Here is a 17,500-nt window from a genome sequence, read left to right as displayed (position 1 = left end):
TTTTTGCAAAGGACTATGACTCACAAAGTAAGAGTTATGATTGCACTGGCTCTTAGTGCTGCAGCCTTGGGGATTAGCTGGCCTTTGGGAACCATCCTAAAACCCTCTTGGCCGAGAGAGTGGGGATGTAACTTGGGCAAGGCCCTCTCCACTTTTAACAAAATCCTAGCCCAGGTAGCCGGGACAGCAGTTGTCTCCTCTGCTGTTATGACGGTCGAAGTTGGACACGACTATCGTACATCTGTGATTTTCGCCCCTATCAAACATGTATCGAAAACCTAATCGGATTTCGTTCTTCTCCAGGTGGATTCTCCGCTGGGGGAAAGGAAGACGCATAAGGAGGAGGAGGAGTACCTGCCTTTCAAGTCGGATCAGTCACCGGAGGACAAGCAGCATCACCATCACCGAGGAGGAGGAGGAGGAGAAGGGCACCTGGTCCTGAGGGGAGAGTCCTTGAAGGCCAGGTCTTCAGAGGACGAGAAGAAGCAACAGAAGCAAGAAAATTGTGCATCTACACTTCCAGACACAGACTCGCCAGTCAACGCCGCGAGCTCCTCGGGTAAAGGGTCTGGCGCGTCGCTGATCGTGAGGTCGGAATGCAACGGCCACTGCACCCTCGAGCTGGTACAGGATGGTGAGGATTGGGGTCGTCTCCTTGAGGAGGATGGTGGTGTGGACGGTCCTCTCAAGGCGAACCACGGCGACGATCTTGGTGAAGGAGACGCTGTCGTTGTCTTTTCCGACTTCACTAACTCCCCCGCCGTCATCATACCGTCGAAACAGGATCATGGTGAAGAAGAACTTCCTCGACACACCAGCATCGCAGCGGACAGACGATCGGAGACAGGGAAGGAGGACTTTGCCCCAAACTGTGCAATGCGTGATACCGGCGTGGACAGAAACTCTATCAGAACGTCCTCAGCAATGCCCGTAAATAGTGCAGGAAGTGATACTAACGGATCCAGAAACTCTATTACTTCCTCAGCAGCAAGGACCCAAAACTGTGCAGTGGGTGATGCTAACGACGATAGAAACTCCAAAACGACGTCCTCAGCAATGACCCAAAACTGTGCAGTAGGTGATACTAGCGATGACAGAAACTCTAAAACGTCCTCGTCCGACACTGAAGAACAGCCCTCCTGTATGGAGACGGTGAATGATCCGTCCATCAACACAAACGGTCCTGCGGCACTCACTACGACGATGATTGCAGGCTGCAAAGACGTCACTGTTCCCAACGGAACTCTCACCCCGCCGGCGGAAGGTGCGCCACTGCAGTGCGCAGACTCCTCAGTTGTTGGTTTTGCGGAAGCTGCGATGTCCACTTCCGCTTCCTGGCCCGTCATCTGTCGCCATGGCAAGCAGACAGTGGTGAAGATAGAGGGTGGTAGTGGTGGTGGTGGTGGTGGTGGGTGCGGGGATGGCGGGCAGAACGGACTGGTGTGGAACAAACGCCACTCCAGTGTGGAGTCTTCGTGCAGACAGTGCCACCAGACTGCCAGGGATCGGACTTACGTGTAGTGAGTGGGTGGGTGATGCTTTTTTTTTTTTTTTTTTTTGTAACCTGGGGATGAGAAATCAAGCCAATGGGCTGCTGACGTCCCCGGCGCAACCTAGTCTTATTGGCTTTAAGGACTTGAATGACGAGGATGTGCATGACGCACATCATTGTATCGTATTTCATGGTATCGTATCGTATTGTATTGTATAAATATATAGCAACTGTGTTTTGTTTTACTGCCGAAGTAGGTTCTTTTTTCCTGTAGAATTTTGTCAAGAACCACCCTTTTGTTGCCTGCCTGGGTTATTCTAAATGCTGCTAAGTTCTGAATGCTACACAACATGGTACCTGAGTTTATCGTGTAATCCCAACGACCAGCACCCAGACCATCACTCAAGGTCCAGTGGAGGGGACATTGAAAATCACGGTCTGAGTTGCATGAATGATAAGTTTGCTTCGTGGTTTGTTGGTTTTTTTTTGTTTTGTTTTTTGTTTTTGGTTTTTTTCTTCTTTTTTTTCAGTAAGTAATAAGTCTATGGAATTGGTGTTGAATTGGGAAAATTCTTAACCACTCAGCAAACGTAGTGCTGAGCACTATGATAGTTCATGTCCGTATATGGTACTGGAATTTATATTTGTGTTTGTATTTCTTTTTATCACAACAGATTTCTCTGTGTGAAATTCGGGCTGCTCTCCCCAGGGATAGCGCGTCGCTATACTACAGTGTCACCCATTTTTTTCCCCCTGCGTGCACTTTTATTTGTTTTTTCCTATCGAAGTGGATTTTTCTTCATAATTTCGTCAGGAACAACCCTTTTTGTTGCCGTGTGTTCTTTTACGTGCGCTAAGTGCATGCTAGCACACGGGACCTGGGTTTGTCGTCTCATTCGAATGACTAGCGTCCAGACCATCACTCAAAGTCTAGTGGAGGGGGAGAAAATATCGGCGGTTGAGCCGTGATTCGACGAACCAGCACGCTCAGATTCTCTCGCTTCCTAGGCGGACGCGTTACCTCCAGGCCATCACCACTCCACTCCCGCCGTGTTCACTCGCTTCCTAGTCGAGGGCATATAACCCACTCGGCCACCGCTCAACCATACAGCGTGCGTGTGCTACAGCAGAGAAGGGGTAGATGCTGTTGTAGTTCTTTTTCCGGTCTTTGTTTGGGTCCGACTGTTGTCTTTGACAGTCTTCAGACAACCCCTTCACTGCTGAATCTTGGTGACGCGAGAACAGTGTGGCATCAGAGTTAACAAGCATTGTGTTCTTTTGTGTGTGTGTGTGTGTGTGTGTGTGTGTATGCGTGCTTTTCAGTGATATTATATTACTCGCTCTTCTGACGGAAGGGCAATATGATCACGAGAGGAAGAAGTTCAAACAGAGAGAGAAAAAAAAAGGAGAAAAATAAGGGAGGGAGGGAGGGGGGGCGGGTGACTAACATCCTGGCCTAAAGCTTTAGTGTTATCTCAATGAGAGGGCGACCAACTCTCACTGACGAGTAAAGGCTTCTCTTTTGTCAGCAGGAGACAAGGGGTTAATAGTTAGTATTTTTCCCTCCATCTCTTAAGAGGTGGGTTTTTTTTGTTTTTTTTTGTTGTGTTGTTGTTGTTGTTGTTTTTTTTTTTGGGGGGGTCATCGTTCATTAGCTAATGGCTACATACTTATTCGTTTACCTTAGTTATATATATAATAGTAAGTAACCAAGTAATTTTCGACAGGTTGACGGCTACAGTGAAGGCACAATGAAAATGGCAGGCCTACCTACATAATTATCCCATTTTAGTGTTGGGTTTTCAGTGGGTTCAACCTTCACTGCTGTTACAACACCTTTTGCAGCAAACAAAATCTCAGTGCTTGGCATAGAAAGAGAGAGAGACTCCATATATATAGCAAGAAGTCTGAATAATAAAAAAAAATAATGGAGAGAGTTACCACTCTTTATTATTTGTTAATCATATCTTTTCCTGGCTTCGTTATTTGTTAAGGCCCATTTGATGGTTTGCGATGGTTTGTGAATATTGAAGTACCATATCTCAAAGAGGAAATTGACCGGTGATAAGAATATCTTCTTCAGACTTCTTTGTTCTTCTTAGTCTTGAACTTTTATTTTTCTTCTCTAATTGTCTTGTGTTTCGTGATCATGAGTCATCACGCCATCTACGTCATAGAATAGTATCTAATACGTCATGGATTTGAAAAAAAAGAAAAAAAAAAAAAGAAAAAGAAAAAAGATATGATGATTAAAAAGTGCAGTCTGTACTGTCCTGACATGATGAGAACCAATAATATAACAACGTACGGTGCTTAGATATTCACAACTTGAAAATTTGTTCGTCTCGGAAGATTTATCATAATAATTGATAATCATTGACTTTTAACCTTTGAATTACCTCAGGTCATCCTGGATATTACCTCAGAGTTTATATATATATATATTTTTTTTTTTTTTTAATATTTTTTATAGATCGTCTTTAATAATAAGGCGACGTTTTTTTCTCTCTCACAGTTACCCACATTTAATACTGATGTGTATTGCACTGTCATACATGGACCTGTAAATAATTCTAGGCTATATTATACAGACCAGGGCTGGATGAGAAGGAGAGCGAAGAATGAGGCCGGGGATGGGGATGAGGGGGGGGGGGGGGGGGCAGGAGATATATATATATATATATATTTATGCAGTAAGTTTGTGCCTGCCTATGTGTGCATATGTGTTAGGGTAGCTGTTAGATACACATGTATGTTAAAATGTATGTATGCAGTGTGTGTGTGTGTGTGTGTGTGTGTGTAGTCACATTTTGGTGTGTGTATGTAACATAGATATAATGTTTTATGTTAACAAAAGCGTTTTTGTAAAGCACCTAGAGCAGATTTCTGGATAGTGTGCTATATAAGTATCCATTATTATTATTATATAATCCTCCTCCCCAAAAAAGCGCGCGCGAGCGAGGGATAAACAGAGCGATTGATGTGTTGTATCAATGTTATTATGAAGAACATACTTTTTAAAGATGATATAAAAATGATCGGAATAATGATGATAATGCGCTACCATAATCTCGCGCACGAGATGTCAGTCAATACTACTACTGCCACTACTACTATTACTACTACTACTACTACTACTACTACTAGTAATGATAATGATGATAATGATGATGACAATAATGATGATATGGTGATGGAGAGGAAGAGAAGGAGGAGGAGGAGGAGGAGGAGGACCAGTGTCCGATTTAGTAATTCAGCAATCTTTTTCAATGTCAGTTGTTCTCTTATTGCTAAACGCTTGTCTGGCAGATAAGTGGAGTGGTGTGAAAAATGTGTAACTATAACGTCAGCTTCAACACCGGTATTCTGTAATTTTACAACCTCTCACTGGGTCACCCTGAACGGAGGCTACCAGGCACACCAGGATCCCATCAGGACACTGGAGAGGAGACACCAGACTACCATCTACCGCCTTCGCACAGGACACTGCGGCCTCCGAGCACACCTGAAGAGGATTGGAGTGGCAGCCACATCCCTATGCGATTGCGGCCAGGCTGACCAGACCCCATCCCATATTCTCCAAGACTGCCACCTGTATGAGAAGATGCGGCAGCAGGCCTGTCCTGGGGGTGCTGACCTCAACACCAAGCTCTGAGGGACGGTAGCCGATCTTCACCGGACGTCCGAGTTTGTGGCATCCCTCAGACTTCGACCCTGACTGCGTAGCTGTCGAACGCAAAAGAAAGAAAGAAAAGAAAAGAGAACCTCTCACTCTGGGAAGTAAAAAAGAAATTTTGATACCAACGAGGAAGAATTTTTCCCTTCCTGAGACGTGAGCAGAGAGTTGCAGGGCACAGAGGAAGGGAAGCAACCTGTACCGACAACTCATAAACAGTCAATACACAAGTTGTGTCTCCTGAACCGCCCTGGATTTTCATGTACTGTACTGTATTGCATCAGTTGTATTGCATGGCATGGCTTTTTTTTTTTTTTTTTTTCGTCAGGTTTTTCTGTGTGAAGTCCACGCTGCTCGCGCCACCTCTCTCTCTCTCTCTCTCTCTCTCTCTCTCTCTCTCTCCTGACTGCAAGTGCTATTATTTTACTATCAAAGTTTATTATTTTCTCTTTTTTTTTCTTTTTTTTTTCTTTTTTTTTAAATTTTTTTTTTTTTAGGTATTTCTGAACAGGACGTAGATTCATAATGCAACAATTTTTTTTAGCAGGTATTTCTGAAAAAATCTGTCTATAAATAAATCAACAACAATTCAGTAGGCGTATCCGTGACTAGGACTTCGGTATACTATTGCAAGAACCATTTATTAGGTATTTCTGAATAGTACGTGGGTATCTAATGCAACAGCTATTTATTAGATTTTCTTTTTCTTTTCTTTTTTTTTTTTTTTTTTTTTTACATATGAATATTACTGTGCATATTGTATATGTGCAAAACTAGATGCCCAGTAAGTTTCAGGTTCTCAAGGAGGCCGCGTCACTGACTGCTTTCAGACAAATCCATATACGCTACACCACATCTGATGCCCCGGCGGACAGCAGCATAACCCAGCGCGCTTAGTCGGGCCTTGAGTACATGCAATATATATATATATATATATATATATATATATATATATATATATATATATATATATATACCTGCATACCTGTCTGAGTGGGTTTCTTCTACATAGTGTTTCCAGAAGACAACACTCTTATTGCCATGGGTTCTTTTTCTTTTTTTTTGTTTAAATGCTCCAAGTGCGTGCTGCACAAAGATGGCTCACTGATGTTTATCGTCTCACCCGAACGACTATACGCTCAGTTTGATTTTCCATGTCCAGCCTTGAGAGAAAGGTTAACTCACTCAGTACGGCCAGTCTTCTCTTCTCCTCTACACAGACCCCTCGGATGTCCAGTGGGTGTCTGAATGACCCAACCTTTAGCTTCCGTCGTCAGAATTGTGGTATTCTTTTGTCAACATTCACCTCTTCAGTATAAGAGCCTTCCGCTTGCAATATTTTGATGGTGGTAATTGGGGTGAAACGCTGTTAACATCGTCTCTTTCGCCGTTCGTATGGAGAGAGTTATTAAGAGCGAGAGCCGCAGGATTCGAACCCAGACCCGCGGCCTCACGCCCGGCGGACACCGTATTGGCAGATAAATGTCTTAACCACTGACTCTGCTATCTTCCTACCCGCCCCCAAAACTGCAGCAACAACAAGAAGAGAAAAAATAATGAAAAGTGTGGCTCTGAACGGATGTATTGCAGTTCACAGGACATGCTAGTTTGTGTGTTAGTTATGATAGGAGAATTGAACTCTTGCAAAGATCACACTAGTAAGTAGGACAAGAAAAGATGTTCACGCGGCCGGACTTGTCTCCCTTGATTATCTTCTTCTTCTCCTTCTTCTTCTTCTCATTCTTCTACTTCTTCTTCTGAATTAGTATTTGTGAATGTGTTCTTATCTGCAGTGGTTTAATGAAGGTAAACTTTTGTTGTTGTTTTTTGTTCGTTTATTTTGCTAAGTTATTTACACAAAAATGAATTGGGTCGTTCAGTCGTCTTTTTAGACTCTAAAAAAACAAATAATCCTTTTATTTAATTGTACCATCTCGGAGTCATCAACTCACCACATCTGTTTATCATCTCCGAGATCTCATTTTTGACTCACTTGTGTAAACAAAGTGAGTCTATGTTTAACCCGGTGTTCGGTTGTCTGTCTGTGTGTGTGTGTGTGTGTGTGTCCGTGGTAAACGTTAACATTGACATTTTCTCTGTAAATAGTTGGTCAGTTGACACCAAATTAGGCATAAAAATAGGGAAAATTCAGTTCTTTCCAGTCATCTTGTTTAAAACAATATTGCACCTCTGGGATGGGCACAAAAAAATAAAAAAATGAAGCCTAATTATATGCCAACTGCATTTACTGTTATATTTATATTTTTTTGTATTCTCTAAACTTGGCACTTTGATCTGATATTCTGACCCAACAACAAGAGCAGTCGTTATTATCATTTTTTTGTTCAAAAACAGGAACTTCTTTTGCAAAGCATGAAAGTTTTATTTTATTTTGCAAACGTTTTTGGTGCAGATAGTAAAAAAAGGGAAATTACTCTGTAATTAATGCTAGGGGACTTGATTTGCTTTAAACTGACCTTTCTCATCTTAAACATTACATTTTGAAATTATACTCAATACATAAAAAGCTTGGATTTTTTATTTTATTTTATTTTTATTTTTTTAAGTGTATCACAAGTGAGTCTTGAAGGCCTTGCCTCTCTTGTCTTCTCTTTGTTTTATATTCATTATATATATATATATGTTATGATTCTTACCATGCATGTTGTTGTTGTTGTTGTTGTTGTCGTTAACAATCGAGAGTCAGTCTGGGTTTCCATGTGGCCAAGACGTGCTGGTTTTCACTATGATCAACAGACGGTGTGTGAAAACTTGCGGGCTTATGTTAGCCGTGCGTGTCCGAGTCCAGTTTGGCGTGGAGACTGGATGCATTGGAATAAATGCATACACAGTGGATTGAAATACCGTCCAGCTGTATTGTGCAAAAAAAAAGAAGAAAAGACTGGACATTTGTTGTTTTTTGTTTGGTTGGTTGTTTTTGTTGGTTTTTTTTAAGAAAGAGAGAGAGAGAGAGAGAGAGAGAGAGAGAGAGAGAGAGAGAAGCAGAAGAAGAAGAAGAAGAAGCAGAGAGAGAGAGAGAGACAGAGGGAGAGAGAGAGGGACGGGTTCGCACACACGCACGCACGCACACAGACACACATGCGCGAACATTTCCAACAACCCGCAACCCCACCCACTCTCGCACCACCTCCACCCCCCTCCCGCCACACACTCTCCTTCCCACCTCACTCCCTACCCCCACCACCACCCCCAACTCCCTCCCTCTCACCCCACACATGTAGATATATATATATATATATGTGTGTGTGTGTGTGTGTGTGTGTGTGTGTGTGTTTGTATTTGTATTTCTTTTTATCACAACAGATTTCTCTGTGTGAAATTCGGGCTGCTCTCCCCAGGGAGAGCGCGTCGCTACACTACAGCGCCACCTTTTTTCTTTTTTTTTGTATTTTTTCCTGCGTGCAGTTTTATTTGTTTTTCCTATCGAAGTGGATTTTTCTACAGAATTTTGCCAGGAACAACCCTTTTGTTGCCGTGGGTTCTTTTACGTGCGCTAAGTGCATGCTGCACACGGGACCTCGGTTTATCGTCTCATACGAATGACTAGCGTCCAGACCACCACTCAAGGTCTAATGGAGGGGGAGAAAATATCGGCGGCTGAGCTGTGATTCGAACCAGCGCGCTCAGATTCTCTCGCTTCCTAGGCGGACGCGGTACCTCTAGGCCATCACTCCACTCCAGATATAGATATATATATATATATATATATATATATATATGCTCGACCCCCGTAACCCCCCATCCCCATTATCCTCAAATCATCCCAACACAGCTCCAGCGAATTTGTGCACGAGTACACACACACACTGCAGTAAGACAGTTGTCTAAACTCAACGTATGAATAACTTCACTAACAAACAAAACTTGTTTCAACGCTGAACATGGATTTTTTGCTTCACTCAGTGTTTTGTTTCCACTTCGGGTGAGCTGTTCAACCTTTTTTTTTTTTTTTTTTTTTTGTATCGGTTTACCTATCTGATTAGGATCCGTAGTCTGGTATAACTCTTTGTCCATGCGTCTTTTGTGAGAAGGGGGGGAGGGGGGGTGGAGGGTGGAGGTGGGAGGGAGGGTGTTGTGTTGTTGTTGTGCTTGGGTGGTGTTTTGTGTCAATTGTGCTGAGAATGTGTGTGTGTATGTGTGTGTGTGTGTGTGTGTGTGTGTGTGTGTGTGTGTGTTCTTCAATTTTATGTTTTTACACAATGTGCGTGTGCGTGTGTGTGTTTGCGTGCGTGTGTGTGTGTGTGTTCGTGCGTATATACGTGCGTGCGTGTGTGTGTGTGTTGTCTTTAATTTTACAATTTTTTCACAGTCTGTGTGTGTGCGTGCGCGCGTATGTGTGTGTGTGTGTGTGTGTGTGTGTGTGTGTGTGTGTGTGTGTTGTCTTCAATTTTACATTTTTCTACAATATGTGTGTGTGTGGTCTTCAATTTTACATTGTTCCACAGTGAGTGAGTGAGTGAGTGAGTGAGTGTGTGTGTGTGTGTGTGTGTGTGTGTGTGTGTGGTCTTCAATTTTACATTTCTCCACAGTGTGTGTGTGTGTGTGTGTGTGTGTGTGCGTTTGTGCGCGCGCGTGCGCGTGAGTGTGTGTATGTGTGTGTGTGTGTGTGTGTGTGTGTGTGTGTGTGTGTGTGTGTGTGTGTGTGTGTGTTGTCTTCAATGTTACATTTTTCTACAGTGTGTGTGTGTGTGTTTGTGTGTGTGTGTGTGTGTGTGTGTGTGTGTGTGTGTGTGTGTGTGTGTGTGTGTGTGGTCTTCAAGTTTACATTTTCCACAGTGTGTGTGTGTGTGTGCCCCCACCACCACCACCACCACCACCTCACCTCCGTCCCTTCTTCCAGTCCCCTCTTGACCTTAACACCCCTTCCCTCCACCCATCCACCCCCCCCCTCACCCCCTCCCAACCCTTTAACCCCCCCTCCCCACCCCAGTCCCAATCCACACCCCTCCTCTCCTCTCGCCCTCCCAAACTGAGAACAGATTAGGCCACCTATCATTTTTCAAGTGATCCTTAATACTGTAGTAAGCTCCGACGCTGTGCCTAAGAAAGAGAGTGTATGTCTCTCGGGTTGTTACAGTTAAGTTTGTAATCCCCCCCCGGTTGTGTGCACACAAGCGTTTTATTAGAGCGCTAGCTTTTCCTTTGATGTAAGTTCTACTCCGACTGTACACTGTTGTCGCTCAGTTGGGTACTATATATATATATATATATATATAGTGGTAGCAGCCACCTGGTCACCCAACCCGGCATAAAACACTGACAGACATTCAGACACATGCACGCACGCGCCACACATATATACACACAGACACACACACACAGAGACATTATCCAAACACACATACACATGCACGTACGCACACACACACTCACACACACACACACACACAAAGACACACGCGCGCGCGCAAAAAACACACACACGCACGCACGCACGTGCACACACATACACGCACACTCACACAGGCGCAAAAAACGACGTTTTGAGAAGCTGAAAAATGATTTTGGAGAGAGGTCTTTCTCAGAACTGTTGGATGGAGTATCATTTATGATAAGTATGTGTATATGTATATGAAATGAACGGTACGTTTTATCTTATATAAAAGATCAACTGGCGTCTTCTTGGGTACATAGACGTAACTAGGAATAGGCTTGTAGGAATGACAAAGCCATTGATAGGCGAATAGATAGACACTACCCACACCACATAAACACGATTAAGACTTTTGTTTTTTCTAAGCATAGTTTTCTTTCAAAAAAAAAAAAGAAAAAAAGAATGACACACATGCGTCGTGTGTGTGTCTGTGTGTTGCATATTTTTTGTTTTTATTTCTTTTGATTTTCATTTTCTATCCATAGATATTCTCATGGACAGAAAGAAGCCGAATAGCAATACGAAAAGAAATCTAAGACCGTATTTAATCCTTTTAATCCCTTCTTAACCCCAGTGTGTTACATGACTTAAAGGTCCCCCAAACACGGTTTCAAACTTTGCAGATTCATACAAAATCGATTTGAAATGCATAAATCAGATGTTACTTAAGATAATTAGAATGCATGATATCGCATACACTCACGCTGATTCGGATCTTTTTTTCAATCACGAAATCTTTATATTATTAGGTCATTCATTGCAAAGTTTATTGCTGTTGGTATAAATGTAAGTAGGTTACGTTTGCTCTGTAATTGTTCCTCTATACCTCTCTCACACATATTTCCTTTAACTCTCTCCATACGAACGGCGAAAGACACGACGTTAACAGCGTTTCACCCCAATTACCATCATCAAAATATTGCAAGAGGAAGGCTCTTATACTGAAGAGGTGAATGTTGACAAAGAATACCACAATTCTGACGACAGAAGCTAAAGGTTGGGTCATTGAGACACCCACTGGACATCCGAGGGGTCTGTGTAGAGGAGAAGAGAGGGCTGGCCGTACTGAGTTAAAATGGCATAAGACCTCGCAGGAATACATTCTCATGTGTGTGTGTGTGTGTGTGTGTGTGTGTGTGTGTGTGTGTGTGTGTGTGTGTGTGTGTGGACAGACGATTGGGACAGGGTATGTACGTGTGTGAGAAGAGGGCGTCTATGAGACTGCTTATTTGTGCAAGTGCGTGACACATCATGTGTATGTGTGTGTGTGTGTGTGTGTGTGTGTGTGTGTGTGTGTGTGTGTGTGTGCGTGTGTGTGTGTGTCTGTGTTGCGCACGCTTCTTTCTTCTCAAAGACACACACACACACACACACACACACACACACACACACACACACACACACACACACACTGAGTAAACAAGTTCTCTCATCTAATCTACATTCATGGATTATCGAACAGTCAGTCGATGACGTCATTAGAACACTTGATGCCGGACACGGCTTTTGACATGGAGACACGATGGCAGCCAAATCGAAGCTAAGAAAAGTGCCGCTCCAACAGTGTGCCTGCATAAATCTATATCGATATATATATATATATATATATATATATATATATATATATATATTATACATTATTTACCTATGTATCTATCTCACAACGCAACGCAACACAACACAACGCAACACAATGCTACAACAACACAACACTACAACACTACAAATCAACACAACTACAACACAACTACAACTACAACACAACTACAACATAACACAAGAAAGCACGGACTCGTTTCAAAGTGTCTTTTTTTTTTTTTTTTTTTTTTTTTGCATCGCTGAACACATGTTTCGGGGACCTTTAAAACACAACACAGCTACAACACAACTGCAACACAACACAACACAACCACAACTGCAATACAACTACAGCACCACACAACCGCAACACAACAACACAACACAGCACCACACCACACCACACCACACAACACCACACCACGAACACAACACAAACACAACACAACCACAACACACAACACAACCACAACCACAACACACAACACAACCACAACACAACACAGCCACAACCACAACCACAACCACAACACACAACACAACACAACTACAACTACAACTACAACACAACACAAAAAAGCTCTGACGCGTTTCAAAGCAGATTTTTTGTTGATGTTGTTATTGTTGTTTTTATTGGTTTTGTTTGTTTGTGTTTGTTTGCGTTTGTTTGTTTGTTTGTTTGCTTGTGTTTTGTTTTGTTTGTTTGTTTTTGTTTGTTTGTTTGTTTTGGTGGGTTTTTTTTTTTGGTGGGGGTTTTTTTTTGCATCGCTGAACACACGTTTCGGGGACCTTTAATTAAAGCACAACCCAAGCAAAAAAAAAAAAAAAAAAAAAAAAAGCGCCAGCTTTGAGCCGTGCTCAGTGCTCGCGCGCTGTGGCGGCCGTGGTGGTGAAGGCACTTGCATGTACGTGGTCATTGGCTCAGACTGAAGAGATCGAAGAAGAGGTGGAGGTGCTGGTACTGGTATAGAACAGAATGGTTTTCCTTCGCTGTGTGGCTTCGGCAGACTACTGGTGGGGGTGGTCCTGTTGGGTCTGGTGTGTGTGTGTGTGAAAGAGAAGGACTTCTTAGCTGAGAGAGAGAGAGAGAGGTAGGTGGTGTTTGTGTGTGTGTGTGTGTGTGTGTGTGTGTGTGTGTGTGTGTGTGTGTGTTGTGTTGTATGTGTGTGTGTGTGCGCGCGTTTGTCTGTGTGTGTGTGTGTGTTTGTTTGTTTGTTTGTGTGTGTGTGTGTGTGTGTGTGGGGGGGGGGGGGGTTAGGGGGGGTGAGTGCGTGTGTGTGTGCATGTGTGTAGGTGTGCGTGTGCGTGTGTGTGTGTGTGTGTGTGTGTGTTGTTTGTTTGTGTGTGTGTGTGTGTGTGTGTGTATGTGCGTGCGCGCGTGCGTGCGTGTGTGTGTGTGTGTGTGTGTGTGTATCGTAAACGCATATATACATATAGATAGATAGATAGATAGATAGATATGAGCTTATTGTGTGTGTTTGTGTGTGTGTTCTCGTGCGGTAGTGGATGGGTGGGTGAGTGTTTACCTTTCTCATTCATCTATTTGATGTGCATGTGCAGAACGTCTTCTTTCAGTGCATGATCAATCAAGTTGGTCTGTTCGCTATTATCTAATATATATATATATATATATATATATATATATATATATATATATATACATACACACATACATATGTGTACTTTTTTACGTGTTTATTCAGCTTTGCATCCATTATGTCTTTTCGCTTTCAAGCAATCTTAAACATGGAAAGTGTCTGTCTCTTTCTCTCTGTCTCTCTGTCTGTCTGTCTCTCTCCTCTCTCTCTCTCTCTCCCTCTCCCTCTTTCTCTTCCTTCTCTCTCTCTCTCTCTGTGCTCCCCTCCCCCCCGTACCCCCTCTTCCCCGTTCTCTCTCTCTCTCTCTCTCTCTCTCTCTCTCTCTCTCTCTCTCTCAAATCCCCTCTCAGTTGATTGTTGCATTAATTTTCCTTCTCCGACCTCTTTAACCCTCCCCCCTACCCCCTCCCCCCTCCCCCAACAGAAGAGCTCGCGCGGGTACACACACACACACACACACACACACACACACACACACACACACACACACACACACACACACACACACACAGAGTTATTGCAGAGACAAAGATGAAAAAAAAAAAGCAGCAAAATATTCATCACACCTGATTTTCCAACAGGAAACTGGCTGGGTTTATTATGCTAGAATAATTCAAATGGCGGTACATTTCAAAATGCACAGTGTAAAAAAAAAAACCAAAAAAACCGGTAACTTGGAAGAATGCTGACAGACAATATAATGTTACAAAAGGAAATTCAGGTGGTCAGATTACTGATTCCAGTTTTTGCATTCTCCCACTGGAAAGAATGGTTATTGATACACTATTATAGGCAGTCACGTTGCAGTCATGAATGCTCAACAATACCTCGGTACATAATGTGTGCTGTTTGCAGTTTGTTAACAATAGCTGCACACATAATATTTTGTGTGTATGTCGCCTCATTTGCATGCATGGTCACGGATCACATAGTAAAAACAAGAAAAGCAAAACAAAAATAAAACAACAAAAAAAACAAACACAACGAAACAACGAACACACACACACACACACACACACACACACACACACACACACACACACACATGTACAAACCACCTTTCATGCTCTTGAATAATAATGAATATATCAGGTGGGATTGTAATAATTATGCAGGCGTTTCGTTAATAATACAGGACAACAAATGGGGCCATTTTGATGTCACAGTGTGTGTTGCCGTATTAGTTTTTATCACGGCTGATTTTACGGTTGATCTGTTTTTTTGTTTTGTTTTGTTTTGTTTTTTTTCTTTTTTTTTTTGGGGGGGGGGGGGGGGGGGGTTTCAAAGCGCAGAGGGACAAGGTATTGCTAATGTGGAATGGAGTGGTGGCCTAGAGGTAACTCGTCCGCCTAGGAAGCGAGAGAATCTGAGCGCACTGGTTCGAATCCTGACGGTACAGTATCGCCAGTATTCTCCCCCCCCCCCCCATGCCCTCCCCCCCCTCCAACTTCCCCACACCCCCTCCGAATCACGGCTCGGCCGCCGATATTTTCTCCCCCTCCACAAGACCTTGAGTGGTGGTCTGGACGCTAGTCATTCGGATGAGACGATAAACCGAGGTCCGGCTTTGTGTAGCATGCATGCACTTAGCCGGCACGTAAAAGAAGAACCCACGGCAACAAAAAGGTTGTCCCTGGCAAAATTCTGTGTAAGAAAAATCCACTTCGATAGGAAAACAGATAAAACTGCAGGCAGGAATTCTTTTTTCTTCTTCTTTGTGTGTGTGGTTTTTTTTTTGGTTTTTGTTGTTGTTGTTTTTTGTTGTTTTTTTAATAGGTGGCGCTTTCGGTGCAGCGACGCGCTTTCTCCCTGGGAAGAGCAGACCAAATTTTACACAGAGAAATCTGTTGTAACAAAAAAAAAAAAAAAAACCAACAAAAAAACAAACAAACAAGAGTAATACAATACAATTCAATACCACACAACACAACACAATGCAATACAATACAATACAACACAATACAACACAACACAACACAATACAACACAATACAGTATAGTGTGAATGAAACGCCGTGGCAGAGTGGTTAAGGGGTTGGACTTCTGGTCCAGTGTTCACAACCTGTGATCACAGACAAAAAAACTAAAGTTTATTAAAAAAAAAAAAAAATAAAAAAAACCCCACCTTTTTCGGTGGTAGATGAATCCTCTTTGTGTGTGTGTGTGTGTGTGTGTGTGAGTGAGTACGTATTGCACTGAATGGTGATCAGCAAGCGTTTTAGTGTGTATGGTCCATCAAAACAGAAAGTAGTGAGATGTCATCACCCTTTTCTCACATAGGCTTTCCTAGACACACTGTCCTCTTCTCATCACTTGACAACGGGCCTATGGTTCGAAACGTCGTATCCCACTAAACAAAGAGGATTCATTTACCACCAAAAAGTGTTGTTTGTTTTTTTTTGTTTTTTTTTTAATAAACTTTAATTTTTTGTCTTTGAAGAATCCTGCAGTCCTTTTTGTCTTCTTCCCTGTGATCACAGGGTTCGATGCCGACCCAGTTTTCGACAAGATGATAAGAAACTCTAGGGAGAGCTGGACAGTACAAAGTCTTCAGAGAAGAAACCCCCCTCAGTCAAGTGTTTCGGCCCTTAACTCCTTACACTCTAAGGGGACCGGGCCGCACCCAGGCCATGACTCCTGGATGCCCTGGTATTGCCACCTTTTTTTTTTTTCCTGGTCCTCAGCAGGTTCGAACCCGCGCCTCCAGGGTGGTCACCACTTCAGGACTGGGTCACCTTTTCTGGCAGACGTTTTAACCACTGAGCCATCGTACGCCTAGTTTGAGTAGGGAAAATTTAATTCCTCCTTGACCAGATCCAGCTAGAACTTTTCTGCTGCTTCTGCCATTGCCTTGAGAGCCCGTGTCCTCTCTCTGCCAGAAATCGACAGCTGTTTCATGAGGCTGTGGGCAGATGCGCTCACAAACCCTCTTGCACCGATCTGTATGGCGAGGACTTGGGCTTGGAAGCCAGATTCTCTCAGGCTGCTGGCTAGACTAGCATACTTCTCGGTCTTGTAAATGTGGGCTTCCTCCATTCTGCTTCCGGATGGAACAGTGAGCTCAATCAGAATCGCTTGTTCCGTTGCCTTGGAGTGGAGTACTATGTCAGGTCTCATGCCGCTCTTGCTGGTGTTAATAATATCCTTTGGGAAAGGCACTTCATTCCGATTTTATTCACTCCACTCAGGTATCTTTTGAATGGGTACCACCACCACCACCACCTGGTGTCGGTTGTTAGAGAAGGTTTCAAACGACGGATAGAGAGGATTGGGCCCCGCCTGCCGTGTTCCTTTGCCAAGCCAATTGCCAAGCCTCAGACGCTGTGGATGACTGGTTATGAATTCACTGCCCTGACGGGCGCAATAGCCGAGTGGTTAAAGCGTTGGACTGTCAATCTGAGGGTCCCGGGTTCGAATCACGGTGACGGCGCCTGGTGGGTAAAGGGTGGAGATTTTTACGATCTCCCAGGTCAACATATGTGCAGACCTGCTAGTGCCTGAACCCCCTTCGTGTGTATACGCAAGCAGAAAATCAAATACGCACGTTAAAGGTCCTGTAATCCATGTCAGCGTTCGGTGGGTTATGGAAACAAGAACATACCCAGCATGCACACCCCCGAAAACGGAGTATGGCTGCCTACATGGCGGGGTGAAAACGGTCATACACGTAAAAGCCCACTCGTGTGCATACGAGTGAACGCAGAAGAAGAAGAAGAAGAAGACTGCCCTGATGGCTGGGGGAAAAAAAGCAAAAGGGTCTT

This window comes from Babylonia areolata, chromosome 3 (genome assembly GCF_041734735.1).
Source record: "Babylonia areolata isolate BAREFJ2019XMU chromosome 3, ASM4173473v1, whole genome shotgun sequence".
Taxonomy (NCBI): Eukaryota; Metazoa; Mollusca; class Gastropoda; order Neogastropoda; family Buccinidae; genus Babylonia; species Babylonia areolata.
The sequence above is the reverse complement of the archived record's forward strand: the minus strand, read 5'-3'. Positions refer to the sequence as shown.